This window comes from Rhinopithecus roxellana, chromosome 1 (assembly GCF_007565055.1).
Source record: "Rhinopithecus roxellana isolate Shanxi Qingling chromosome 1, ASM756505v1, whole genome shotgun sequence".
In the NCBI taxonomy this organism is placed as follows: Eukaryota; Metazoa; Chordata; class Mammalia; order Primates; family Cercopithecidae; genus Rhinopithecus; species Rhinopithecus roxellana.
This window is the reverse complement of record NC_044549.1, coordinates 35997028-36010416: the sequence shown is the minus strand read 5'-3', so window position 1 is coordinate 36010416 and position 13389 is coordinate 35997028. Positions and strand designations below refer to the sequence as shown.

Here is a 13389-nt window from a genome sequence, read left to right as displayed (position 1 = left end):
CTAATACGTTTTTCTGGAGCCAGGGAGTTATTACCAATAACATTTTTATGTTTTGTAATCCATTGATTTAGCATTTATTGATTGTGTCACAAAAGTACCCTCTTCTAAATTTCTAAAGATATTCATATCATTTAAGATCAGCTTATAGGAGTAGTAACAACAGCTATAATAGCATAATAATCTTACTCAGATATTAAACTCCATGCCACTTTTCCCCATGGTCATATTTCTCCTTTATAATTGTGGAAAAGGGTGAATGACTCATATCCGCATATCGATATGAGTCATTCTATATTAAAGATACTTTTGATTTTCTACTCTTTGCTATTTACTATTCACTGGCCACTGTTCACTCTACCACTGGTCACTCCGAGGAACTGTGGGAATATTTTCTGGCTTATTAGGAAACTGCCGTGATTATAAAGGCTACAGTATATGGGTGAATGTGAGGCAATAACTTCATTTTTTCATTCTTTGATTGTTCATTCTACTACTATATAAGACTGTAGAATATATATTTTCTTTTCCTGAAAGTTTGGAGAGAAGGAGAGTATTTGCATCACAAAACATAAGCTTCACAGAATTTATTATTAGGCATTACTTAAAATAAATCTGTCCATGTTTACATTGGGAATTCCCATTACTCCTCTTCTTCCTCCCTCTCATCTCTGTGCTCCCCTCACTTCAAATTATTACTCATTTTTTATGTAGTACAGTTTAACCCCACAAGAATTATTCATGCCTCACTCTCTGACTCCAGCAGCTTATCAAGATGTTTTCCTCAAAGAGGACAATTCCATTCCTATGAAGTACTCTGAAGCCAACTTCAGGTTTTTACGAACAGTTATGTTATAGATGTGAAGAAATAATAGATAAATGAAATGTGAAGGGAAGCTGAATTTTCTTCTCAGAAATAATGTTTATTGAAATTCTGCTAGTTGTATGGGAATATCTTTTTTTTTTTTTTTAAGTTCCAGGATACATGTGCAGAACCTCTACATTTGTTACGTAGGTATATGTGTGCCATTGTGGTTTGCTGCATCTATCAACCCATCATCTACGTTTTAAGCCCCACATGCATTAGCTATTTGTCCTGATGCTCTCCCTCCTCTTGCCCCCCCACCCTCCTACAGGCCCTGGTGTGTGTTGCTCCCCTCCCTGTGTCCATGTGTTCTCATTGTTCAGCTCCCACGTGTGAGTGAGAACGTGCGGTGTTTTCTATTCCTGTGTTAGTTTGCTGAGGATGATGTCTTCCAGATTCATCCATGTCCCTGCAAAGCACATGATCTCATTCCTTTTAATGGCTGCATAGTATTCCATGATGTATATGTATGACATTTTCTTTATCCAGTCTATTATTGGTGGGCATTTTGGTTGGTTCCATGTCTTTGCTATTGTAAATAGTGCTGCAGTAAACATACGTGTGCATGTATCTTTATAGTAGAATGATTTATATTCCTTTGGGTATATACCCAGTAATGGGATTGTGGGGTCAGAGGGCATTTCTGGTTCTAGATCCTTGAGGAATCACCACACTGTTTTCCAAAATGGTTGAACTAATTTACATTCCCGCCAACAGTGTAAAAGCATTCCTATTTCTCCACAGCCTCGCCAGCATCTGTTGTTTCTTGACTTTTTAATAATCCCCATTCTGAGTGGTGTGAGATATGACTACCTTTTTTATCAAACTTTTTTTTTTTTTTTTGACACAGTCTGACTCTGTCACCCAGGTTGGAGTGCAGTGGTGCAACTATAGCTCACTGCTGCTTTGACCTCCTGGGCTCAAGAAATCCTCTCACCTCAGCCTCCCAAGTAGCTAGGACTACAGGTGCATGCCATCACACACGGCTGATTTTTTTATAGACATGCGATCTCAGTATATTGTCCAGGCTGGTCTCTAACTCCTAGATTCAAGTGACCCTTCTATCTTGGCCTCCCAAAGTGCTGAGATTACAGGCGTGAGCCACTGCAACCAGCCTTATCAAACTTTTTATTGTGAAATTCTTTCAAACATACAGCAAAGTTGAAGATTACTTTTTCTATTTTTGTCACAAGATCTTAAGATAAGGATATGTTTAATATGTGACTTAATACATTTTTCAAAGCGCTCTTTACTTGTTTATATCATCCTTATATCTCAGATTTATTGGTTTTCAATTAACCAAGGTTTATAAACGCTATGTACTATTGTTTGTTTAGTCATTCATTCATTCAAGAAAACTTTTTTGAGCTTCAGTTATATTACAGGTGTACTGCCAGATGCTAGACCAACAAAGCTTAATAAGTAGGGCCTCTGTTCTGGGGGGCAGAGGGGAAGAAGGTGGCGATGGTGGGGAGGGAGTCTCTTAGTCTAGTAGGGAGGAGAGGCATATAAAATCCTCCAGCCATAATAACTGTACTTCCAGTTACATAGTTTACATGTAATACTTTATTTTAGTTTTAAATTTAAACATTTGTTGATTAGAATTTAAATTAGATATACATCTCTTCCCATTTAAGGATGGTACTCCTGGCCTACTGTTGTCCTTGGGCCCGATGGGATACAATTTTAAAACAGATGACCAAGGTTAAGTATTATTGCCTAATGGGCCGGGTGCGGTGACTCATGCCTGTAATCCCAGCAATTTGGGAGGCCGAGGCGGGCAGATCACTAGGTCAGGAGATCCAGACCATCCTGGCTAACACGGTGAAACCCCGTTTCTACTAAAAATACAAAAAATTAGCTGGGCGTGGTAACGGGCGCCTGTAGTCCCAGCTACTTGGGAGGCTGAGGCAGGAGAATGGCGTGAACCTGGGAGGCGGAGCTTGCAGTGAGCCGAGATCGCGCCACTGCAGTCCAACCTGGGCCATAGAGTGAGACTTGGTCTAAAAAAAAAGAAGAAGAAAAAAAAGAACTATTGTCTAATTACGCCACATACAATTAACTTTATGGTGGTGTCCTCAATGGCAAAGTCATTTACTTAGTGTAGCACTTACTCATTTTGACCCACTAATCCCAGACTTTTCCTCTCTGGGTGTGGTGGCTCACGCCTGTAATCCCAGCGCTTTGGGAGGCTGAGGCGAGTGGATCACGAGGTCAGGAGTTTGAGACCAGCCTGACCAACATGGTGAAATCCCGTCTCTACTAAAAACACAAAAATTAGCCGGGCATGATGGCGTGCGCCTGTAATTCCAGCTAGTCAGGAGACTGAGGCAGAAGAATCGCTTGAACTGGGGAGGCAAAGATTGCAGTGAGCCGAGATTGCACCACTGCACTCTTGCCTGGGCGACAGAGCGAGACTTTGTCTCAAAAAATAAACATACAAACGAAACCCATAGAATACACCAATCCTTTACAATTGAATTCTTGCTTTTTTCATTCCTTTCTCAGCCTATAGAAAATAGGACACGTTTTATTGTGTTTATTATTTAGTTCTTTAAACAATTATTTGCATTACTATTAGATATTTGAATCTTGAACTATGCAACCTTTAAGAATGCATGATAGAGTATGTATTTTAGATGGAGTTGCTGTACCATTAAACCAAATGTATTGAGAGCTATGGATATTGAACAGCAAATTTTCACTATTCTGTGTTAGTAAGCCAGATGGAATAAGAAATCATCAGGACTTATTGGATTTGACTCACAACCACAGAATCTTATGGCTGGATGGGGCCTTAACTATCTTAAGGTATTGGGTAAAACAGTATGGTATAGGGATTAAGCACATAAACTCTAAGCTAGACAGGCTGGGTTCAAATCCTATTATTATTATTATGCTATGTGATCTCAGCGAGTCACTTAATCTCTCTTTTTCTTCGTCTTGAAAATGAGACTAAAAATAATTCCTACATCATAGGGTAATTGTTAGGCTTTAAAGAGTTAAGAAATAAAAAGTACTTAGAACAGTTCCTGGCACATAGTAAGCACTTAAGCACTGGCTATAATAACTATTATTATGATACGCTGTTCAATTCCATCCTGTTAAATTTATTATTTTTAGCATAGGAAGAAACTGAAACTCAGGATGGTTGCATGACGTGCCCAGGTATGCAAGCTATTTGTGGCAATGCTGGGACCAGAACCAATTTTCTTTTGATTTATTGTTTAATAGACTTTATTTTTTTAGAGTAATTTTAGTTTCATAGTAAAATTGATGGGGAGATACAGAGATTTCTCATATACCCGCTGCCTTCACACATGCACAGCCTCCCCTGTCATCAATATCCCCCACCAGAGTCGTATATTTGTTACATATGATAAGCCATCTTCGACATATTAATACTCCAGGCCCATAGTTTACATTAAGGTTCACTCTTGGGGTGTTGTGCCTTTTGTGGGTTTGAAAATAATGACGTGTATCTGTCACTATTGTATTATACAAAGTAGTTTCACTGCCTTGAAAATCCTGTGTTCTTCTGTTCATCCCTCTCTGTACCCTAAACTCTTGCAAACAGTGAGTTTTTGCTGTCTCCGTGGTTTTGCCTTTTCAGAATGTCATATAGTTGAAATCATACAGTGTATAGATACATACAGTGTATAGAAGGCAATCTTTTCAGATTGACTTCTTTCACTTAGTAATATGTATTTAAGTTTCCTACATGTCTTTTCATGGCTTGATATCTCATTTCTTTTTAGCACTAAATAATATTTCACTGCCTGGATGTACCATAATTTATCCAATCATCTACTAATGGGTATATTAATTTCTTCCAAGTATTGGCAATTATGAATAAAGTTACTATAAACATCTGTGTGTAGGTTTTTGTGTGGGCATAAGTTTTCAATTCCTTTGCATAAATACCAACCAGTGCAATTGCTGGATTGTATATGTGTTTAGTTTTGTAAGAAATTGCCAAACTGTCTTCCAAAGTGACTGGACCATTTTTCATTCCTACCAATAATGATGAGAGTTCCTGTTGCTCCACATCCTCCTCATCATTTGATGTTGTCATTGCTGTGAGTTTGGGCCATTCTATTACGTGTATAGTGGGATGTCGCTGTTATTTTTAATGTGCATTTCCCCAATGACATATAATATGGAGCCTCTTTCATATATTTATTTGCCATCTGTATATCTTCTTTGGTGAGGTGACTGTTAAAGTCTTTGACCAATTTTTAATCAGGTTATAATATTTTCTTATTGTTGAGTTTTAAGAATTCTTTGCATGTTTTAGATAACAGTCCTTTATGAGATACATCTTTTGCAAATATTTTCTTCCAGTCTGTGGCTTGTCTTTTCATTACCTTTACAGTATCTTTTGCAGAGCACAACTTTTAAATTTTAATGAAATCCAGCTTATCAATTATTGCTTTCATGGATTGTGTCTTTGGTGTTGTATCTAAAATAGTCATTGTGAAACTCAGAGTTATCCAGATTTTTTCCTATTTAGGAGTCTTAGAGTTTTGCATTTTACATTTAGGTTTATGATCCATCCATTTTGAGTTAATTTTTGTGAAGAGTGTTAAGTCTGTGTCTAGATTTATTTATTTTTCATGTAGATATCCATTCGTTCCATCACCACTTGTTGGAAATACTGTCTTTGCTCCGTTGTATTGCCTTTCCTTTTAAGTCAAAGATCAGTTGACTATACATATGTGGGCCTTCTTCTGGGCTATTTTGTTCCATTGATCTGCTGTGTCTATTCTTTTGCCAGTACCATGCATTCTTGATTACTGTAGCTTTACAGTAAGTCCTGAAGTTTGGTAGTTTCATTTGTCCAACTTTGCTCTTCTCTTTCAATATTATGTTGGTTATTTTGAGTCTTTTGCCTCTCCATATAAATTTTAGAATCAGTGAGTTCTTATCCACAAAATAATTTTCTGGAATTTTGATTGGGATTGAATTGAATCTAGTTAGGATAGAACCAGTTTTTAACTTTCACTTTAGGATCTTTCTACAGAACCAAATTGCCCCATGACATATCAACAAATGAAGCAATTTAATTTAATAACTTTATAACTTCTATAGTATGGTAGTCAATTACAATGATTTCTTCAGTTCTTATTGTCTCCAGTCCCAACTAGGGAAAGTATATCTTGAATTCCAGTAAGTACTAACAATGTACCACTTGTTGTGCTTTGAATCTAGTAAAATGTACAGACATGGGAAAAGTTTTGAGGTGTTGTACATTTTTCTTCTTCCTCTTCCTCTTCTTCTTCTTCTTTCTTTCTTTCTTTCTTTCTTTTTTTTTTTTTTTTGAGACAGAGTCTTGCTCTGTTGCCCAGACTGGAGTACAGTGGCGTGATCTTGGCTCACTGCAGCCTCCACCTCCTGGATTCAGGCTATTCTCCTGCCTCAGTCTCCCGAGTACCTGGGACTAGAGGCACGCGCTACCACCCCCAGCTAATTTTTGTATTTTTAGTAGAGACAGGGTTTCACCATGTTGGCCAGTCTGGTCTCGAACTCCTAACCTTGTGATCTGCCTGCCTTGGCCTCCCAAAGTGCTGGGATTACAGGTGTGAGCCACTGTGCCCAGTCTCATTTTTCACTAAGGGAAAAGATTTGTTTTCCTTTTAAATTTAGCTCTCAGGTTGTTTTTTAGAAAAGAGCCTTCATGGTCCTTTATATTCCTTTTGATTCCTGCTGGTAGAAATCAAATACTGTCTTCTTCTTTAATGAGAACAAAATGAAACAAAATAAAATACCTAGAACCTTATTTTAAAAATTCAGAAAATACAAATATCTAATTCAAATCCATCTGTCAAACTCTGAGGTTTATGTGTTTTTTAATTGACATTTTTCTTAATACGTTTTAATAAATCTTCGGAGAAACAATAGGGCAATAGTAGAAAAGCAGAGCTGCCAGGCCAAATAGTGAGGAGGAGATACATGCTGGTACCTTGGGCACACTAAATATATTTTGGAAAAGTTTCTCTACAGACAAGTGCCCTGAAGTCGGGGACTGTTAAATCATTTTTAGGGTGTGTCTGTCTCCGCTTAATCATCCACCCTTGGGAGGGTAATATACTACTGCAGCACTAGAGAGGTTGAATTGGTAGATTACAATGAGGCTAGAGTGGTCTGGACTCTTAGTTTCTTACTAGAAATTTTTCCAGGATAGTTTGTATAATGTATTGCATTCTAATGTCTGTGCTGTAGGTTATCCACCCTGAAAATAGCTAAAGCAATATTGATCTGTATTCTAAACATGACCCAAAATTTATTTGACATTCTTAAAGATTTTTGTGAATAAGGTGAAGATACAGTTGATCTATAAGTTATGTATTGAAAGAATTATTTGATTTTTAATTGAAAACTGATTATTTTTTAAACAAAGGAATTGAAGCTTTTGTTTCAAGGTAGTTTTGTTTATGCAGAGAGACATATTCTAATTTTTGAAGCTTGTTAATACACAAAACCACATACAAAGGATGATTTTTACAATTAATATACTTAGGATTATTGTTACCGAAATGCAGGGTTTGAATAAGTCAAATGCACTTATATTTTTTATTTGTGTGTAAATATTCTTTAGAAAATTTTACCTCTATTATAATGTTGTTAAGTCCCATCTAAATCACACATAGCCAAACTGTATAGAAATATATTAAGGGAGATGGGTGTCTAGATAGATATAGTGCTAGAAGGAGATATGACTCATCAAGTAGAGTCTAGTTTTTAAAAATTGGGGGACGAGAAGAGTGGCTTAAAACTAGTTCTGTTTTCTGATGTTTGTAATTCTATAGCTGCAAATATATCACTTACAGGAGAAAGGGCACCTGGGAATGGGGAAAGTGGGTGGGAAGCATGTGATGGGGTGAGGAGTATAATAACAGCATAATTTTGGAACTAGAATATAAGAAAAATCTGGTTAGAAGTATCAGACAAAGAAAAACTGTTTTTTTTTTTTTTAATCTTTTAAGGCAAGTTTATTTAGGAGCATCGATTATTTTTATTTTTCCCTCCTAATAAAAGATTAAGGGTAACTGCTGTAGTTTCAGTCCTATATTCTATGAAATCTTGTCCTGATTGTGATGGTAGCTTCTTATGGGATTTATTTCTGTCGTTGTACCACTATGTACTATACACATTGCACCTGTTCACACAGAGTACATTGCATTGTGATGTTTGTACAGCTAGATGCTTCAAATGAGAAGCCAATCTCCCTTCTTCTAGGGTCCTAGCCTATTAGTTACTTAATTAAGCTTAATTCTGTTTTGGTCTGTAATTTTGTAAGTCTGCAATTTTGTATATGGTTTTGATTTATTAACTGAGCCATGATTTCTTCTTTGCAGTTATCAGTTTCGTCTGAGATTAGTTTTCCTATTGTATGAAGTCTGTTTCTTACAGAGCCTCCTTTAAGACTGCTCTGACTTTAAAATCATTACTAGGCTTTTGTCAGAGCTGATTTGTTCACATTCTTCTCACATTAAAAAATAAATTTAAAAGATTGCATAAATAAACTGTGCATTTCACTATTTCTTGCTTATATGCAAAAAATGTATTTATGATAATTACATGTACTGCTAGAACTGAAACAATACATTCCTCATAATGGAGCATAAATAAAGAAGGTGGAGCCAGCTGCTCTTAAACTGTTTATTTGCAAGCAATAATGATATAGAGAATATACCTTTTTCACTCTGTTAGTCTGGCAATACTGAACCTGTTGCTGCATTAGACGAGTTGCCTTTTGCTGGATAGGGGAAGGAGAGCTGTCTGCTGTCTGGTAGGAGGGCTTTGTCTGTGCCTTTCTCTCTGTTTCTTTCTGTTTTTCTTTCTCTCTCTCTCTCTCCTCTTCTCTCTCTCTTACTCGCTTGCTCTGTCTCTGTCTCTCTCTCCCTCTCTTCCCCCCTCCCTCCTCTCTCTTGCTCTCTCTCTCTCTTCCCGTCTCTGTGGTTTGTAAGGTAGGTTGCAGTGTGTGTATATACACAACATCAAGAGCAGGAAAATGGACTCATTAGGGAGGCAGGCAGTCATTACCACTCACACTGTACTTCCAGGGAGACACCGATTATAAGAAGAGAAACTCAGCGCTGGGGAAGAAGGTAGGGCAGACAACTTTCTTAAAAAAAAAAAAAAAAATCCTGCTTCCTCAATGCCCCCTCTGTCATCTCCTTTAGCCCCCAATGCCTTTATTCTTTCCTCCTTGAATTTTAATTTGCAGATTTAAGTTTGACAGAGCTAGTGCTAGCTTAAAATTTAGAACATCTGTAGGAGGCCTACCTTTTACTAATTTTCTTCCTACTTACTTAGGGGTGTGCCCTTGTGATTCAGTTTTGTTACTTTAAAAATAATTACAAACAAATCTATTTTTCTCACTAAAGTACCAAATAAATCAGAATCTTTCACTCTTTTAAAACAGACCCTTCCGTATGTTTGTCTCTTTGCTTTTCTTGTCTGTTTATGCAGTTCCATCTGTCTGTCTATATATCATGTTGTCCTTATTTATTGCTAACTCGGTTTTGTTAGTTATTTGCCAATGAGTTTTAGCTGCATTGCCAGTGTGGGTATTACTAAAGTGAGACTCTTGTTCTTTGTTTTATGTTGAAGTTTAAAGTCCATATTTACAGTTTAAATCCTTGAAGCAGGTTGAATACTTTTTGCCAGCATGTTTATTTAATGCCATTGGACATAAGGTGAGGGGTAGTTGCTGAGGGTGGGTAAGAATTGAGTAATTATTTTTGTCATCACACACATAGAAACATTGCATCTGGGGGATGTATTTTTAAACAAATAAGGTATTCTGTTTTCTAACTTTTATTTTGCAGATGGGCTTTTACATTTATAGGAATATCACTTTGGTTAGTAAGAATGCGAACTTTCCTAACAACCAGTTTTTATCCTAGGACAGTTTCCTTTTAGTATGTTACTGTTTATTTATGCTTGGGGAGGGTGGAGTGAGGGGCTGGCCATCTTTTTACAAAGTGGAAGCTATGAAGTATATCAGGCCATCTTGCACAACAACTGTAAGTATTCATTTAACATTTTGGGGAGCATAAATAATATATTTTTTATTTCAAATACAGTTTTGTGGTGCTTTCTTTTCCTTTATTTCTTTTTTTCCTTTTATAGTGGGAAAAGTTACATTTCAAACTAGTAGACATTGTTGAAGAGTTTTCCCAGAATAGTGTTCTTCAAAATTGAAAGGATTATTTTAATAAGATCCATTTGAAATGGACTTCTTATTGGAATTTTATTTCAGATTTGTCAAAGTAAAACTGCTATTCATTTGATAAAATTTGAGCCACATAGACACGCAAATGTTTCGGCATATACAGAGCAATGTTAGAAAATGGATGCTGATCTGTAGAGATCTTTGATAATAACAATCATCTTTTTGTAATAAATTATTTATTTAATAGAAGTGGCAGACTTTTTCCCCCCTTAATTCCATTAGGCCTCTCTGACAACACAAAGAAGTCCATAAAGCAATATTCTTAACCCACCTGGGACGCTAGAGCAGATTCCCAAACACATTCTCAAGGTTCAAACCTAGTAAAATGTTTATTAAAAATCCACTATTTCAGGAAGGTGATGAACTTTTGTGCTGAAAGACTTTTTTACCTCTTCTTTTAAAAAATTTATTCTGAGACTTTCATTTTGCTTATCTTGCCTGAACTGTTTTTTTAAACTGGATAGGCTGGCTTTGGCCAAGAGTAGTACAAATACTAAGTACGCTCAATCAGGTCTCGTCAGATTTTTTTTCCCTAAGGTCTAAGGGGAACTTTAGGGGAGTCTTTTATGTTAATATGGTACACAATAATTTTGTTTATCAAATACAATTTTATATATACTTCATGCCATTTCCAACTGTGACCCAAAAATTTGTTTCAAAACTAATACTGTATGTTAAAACTGTGCATGTCTCATGCACCTGTCATTTTCTATGTTAGCTTTGTAAGGACCATATAAAATTCTACTGTTTTTATCAATAGAAATCTTTTATCTATGTCTTGATCAGTCATTCTCTTTTTCTCTACACACATATATGTGGCGATATCTGTGCATACGTGTACATGTATGACATGAAGGCATACATGTATGGATAAATACATCACAGCTTCTTTTCAGATACAATATTTTTAAAAATTTCACTTTATGTATATGTTAACCACAAGCAAACAAAAAATGGAGAGAGTTTCAAGAGAAAATGAAAATTTCCTTTAACCTTCTAGCAAGAATAAAAGCAAGTAATAATGTAGTCATTTTTATGTTTGGTTTAATTTTTAGAATGTGTCTATATTTTCTTTTGCATTATAATTCTTAACCTTCAGTAGATCTAAAATATTTTTAGTATGAAAAATAATCTTGGCCTTTTCTGGAAGGGACTGTCACAATCTAAATACAGAAGGACATTATAAAATGTACATAAATAAACTTAAAACCACTGTACTCTGCTGTATAGGGATTTGGAAAGCTGAAAGGCTTGCGTCACAGGAGCGCTACAGAGTGCCAGAAAAATTCATTAATCAGCCTTACTGGTTAGAGTGGGCTCTTCCTATCAGCACATGATATCTGCCTATTTAGATCCCCAAAATCTTGGCCAGGTCACAGTGTGTTTCATTTTAATGTTGGAGCAGACAGTTATCTAACACACCCACATGAGGAAGTGCTCTAAAGAAGTTATTTCATGCTTTGCCATGCCCTGTAGCTAAAACAATTTGGTACTGAGTGACGTGTGTGTGCTTTTTAACTCCTATCTGATGAAAATCAGCTTTGACTCTTTGAAAAGGACCAAACAGTAGATTAAAAAAAAAAAAAAAAAAAAAAGGGCACTTTGGGAGGCCGAGGTGGGCAGATCACGAAGTCAGGAGATCGAGACTATCCTGGCCGACATGGTGAAAACCCATCTCTAGTAAAACATGGTGAAACCCCATCTTTAGTAAAGAAAATACAAAAATTACCTGGGCGTGGTAGCACACCCCTGTAGTCCTAGCTACTTGGGAGGCTGAGGCAGGAGAATCCCTTGAACCTGGGAGGTGGAGTGAGCCAAGATCGTGCCACTGTACTCCAGCCTGGTGACAGAGCAAGACTCTGTCTCAGAAAAAGAAAAAAAAAAAAAAAAAGGAATACCAGACCATATAATTCAAATGCTAAGCATTGCCAGTTTAAACTTTTTCTTTTTTTTTTTAACTTAAATCACTATGATTATTTTTACTGTAAATGCTATATAGTGATTTATTGAATTTTACTCATTAGGGTTTCAAAAATTGCAGATATTTTTTATTCTGCACATTTTTATCTCCAGAAGCCTATATTCATCAAAAGGATAGCAGCTGCATACTTTCCCCATGAAATGTTAACAAATAAATGGCATTCCTGTTTATTTATCTATTTTTGAATTTTAATGATTAGTCCTTGTGCTAATTAACAAATTCTTGTATTCATAAAATCTGGCACTACATAAATATCTAATTGTGTGATTATCTACACATGTTCTGGCTTTCTATAAATATAGAAATTATCACTGGATGTGTTCATGGACTTGCCCACCTCTTAGTAGTGGCCGGTCATGCCGCCACATAGGAAGCCAAATTTGGGCCCTGAGCAAACGTGTTACCCCAACATCTGGCAAGATATGTTGAAGCAGCAGCACCTGGCTAATATTGCTAACTAGTGATCTTTTCTGGCAAAAGAATAACTGGTGTTGATATTCTTTGAATGCTGCTAGCTCCCGGGTTCTTCAGCTTCAAGGGTGGCCTCTAAAGTCTAAATGTTGAAAATGGACGTTAAACCTGGCTTATCTTGGAGATCACTTTATAAATATATTTTAACAGACTACATTTTTCGTGGGAAACATGTTTTACTGTACAACATAAGTAAAATAGTATCCTCATCCCTTACTTTCTTAACCAGTGAAGATCTAAGTTACCATGAGAAGTCACAAAGCACTGAAAAGAAACTCTAAATATTTTCATTTGCATGGCTATGTAACTATTTCAGGGACATTATAAAAATCAAGTATTACCTATATAGAAACAGTTTACCCTCCATCAAGGACAATAAACACTAGCAATTGGACAAGTGTGTACCTGCTAGAGTTATTATTAAATTAGAAACCAAACCTTTAAAATAGTTTTTTTTTTTCATACTGTGTAAGCCATTTTTGTTATTTTATACAATTACTATGGATTATTTACAATGCTAATACAGTCAGCATTTACATTTGATACTTTACACCAAGCTTTCAAGTCATATATCGGTGTGTAGGTATTTTACAAAACTTGAAACTTGTAATTCTCTTGAAAAACACATTTCATATATTTCCATTGCTTAAATAAATTCTAGCGTTTTGCATAATCGCCAGGAACTACAGCCAATGTCAAATAAACTAGCAAGATCAATTTTATTCTTTACCAAAAGCCTGAAGGCAATACACATATCCTAGATATTTTTGAGAATGCCTGAATTCATATGTTTTTCTATTACGTAGATATTATACATTAATCATCAAATAATGT

The 13389-nt window shown here is 36.1% G+C and overlaps 1 protein-coding gene and 1 pseudogene across 3 annotated transcripts in view; one reads left to right on the top strand and one right to left on the bottom strand.

Moving 5' to 3' along the window:
• Nucleotides 1-13389, top strand: part of ZBTB20 (zinc finger and BTB domain containing 20) — an 831659-nt gene that overhangs the window by 38730 nt on the left and 779540 nt on the right. Inside the window, exon 1 of one of the 3 annotated variants that reach the window (XM_030941352.1) lies at nt 8859-8973. The exons of the other annotated variants lie outside the window; for them this stretch is intronic. The gene's annotated coding sequence lies outside the window, so the exon portion shown is untranslated. Of the gene's footprint in view, nt 1-8858; nt 8974-13389 lie in introns of those variants that run through there. 3 annotated transcript variants of the gene reach the window in all.
• LOC104675125 overlaps nt 1-13389 on the bottom strand; it is a 184031-nt pseudogene that overhangs the window by 3684 nt on the left and 166958 nt on the right.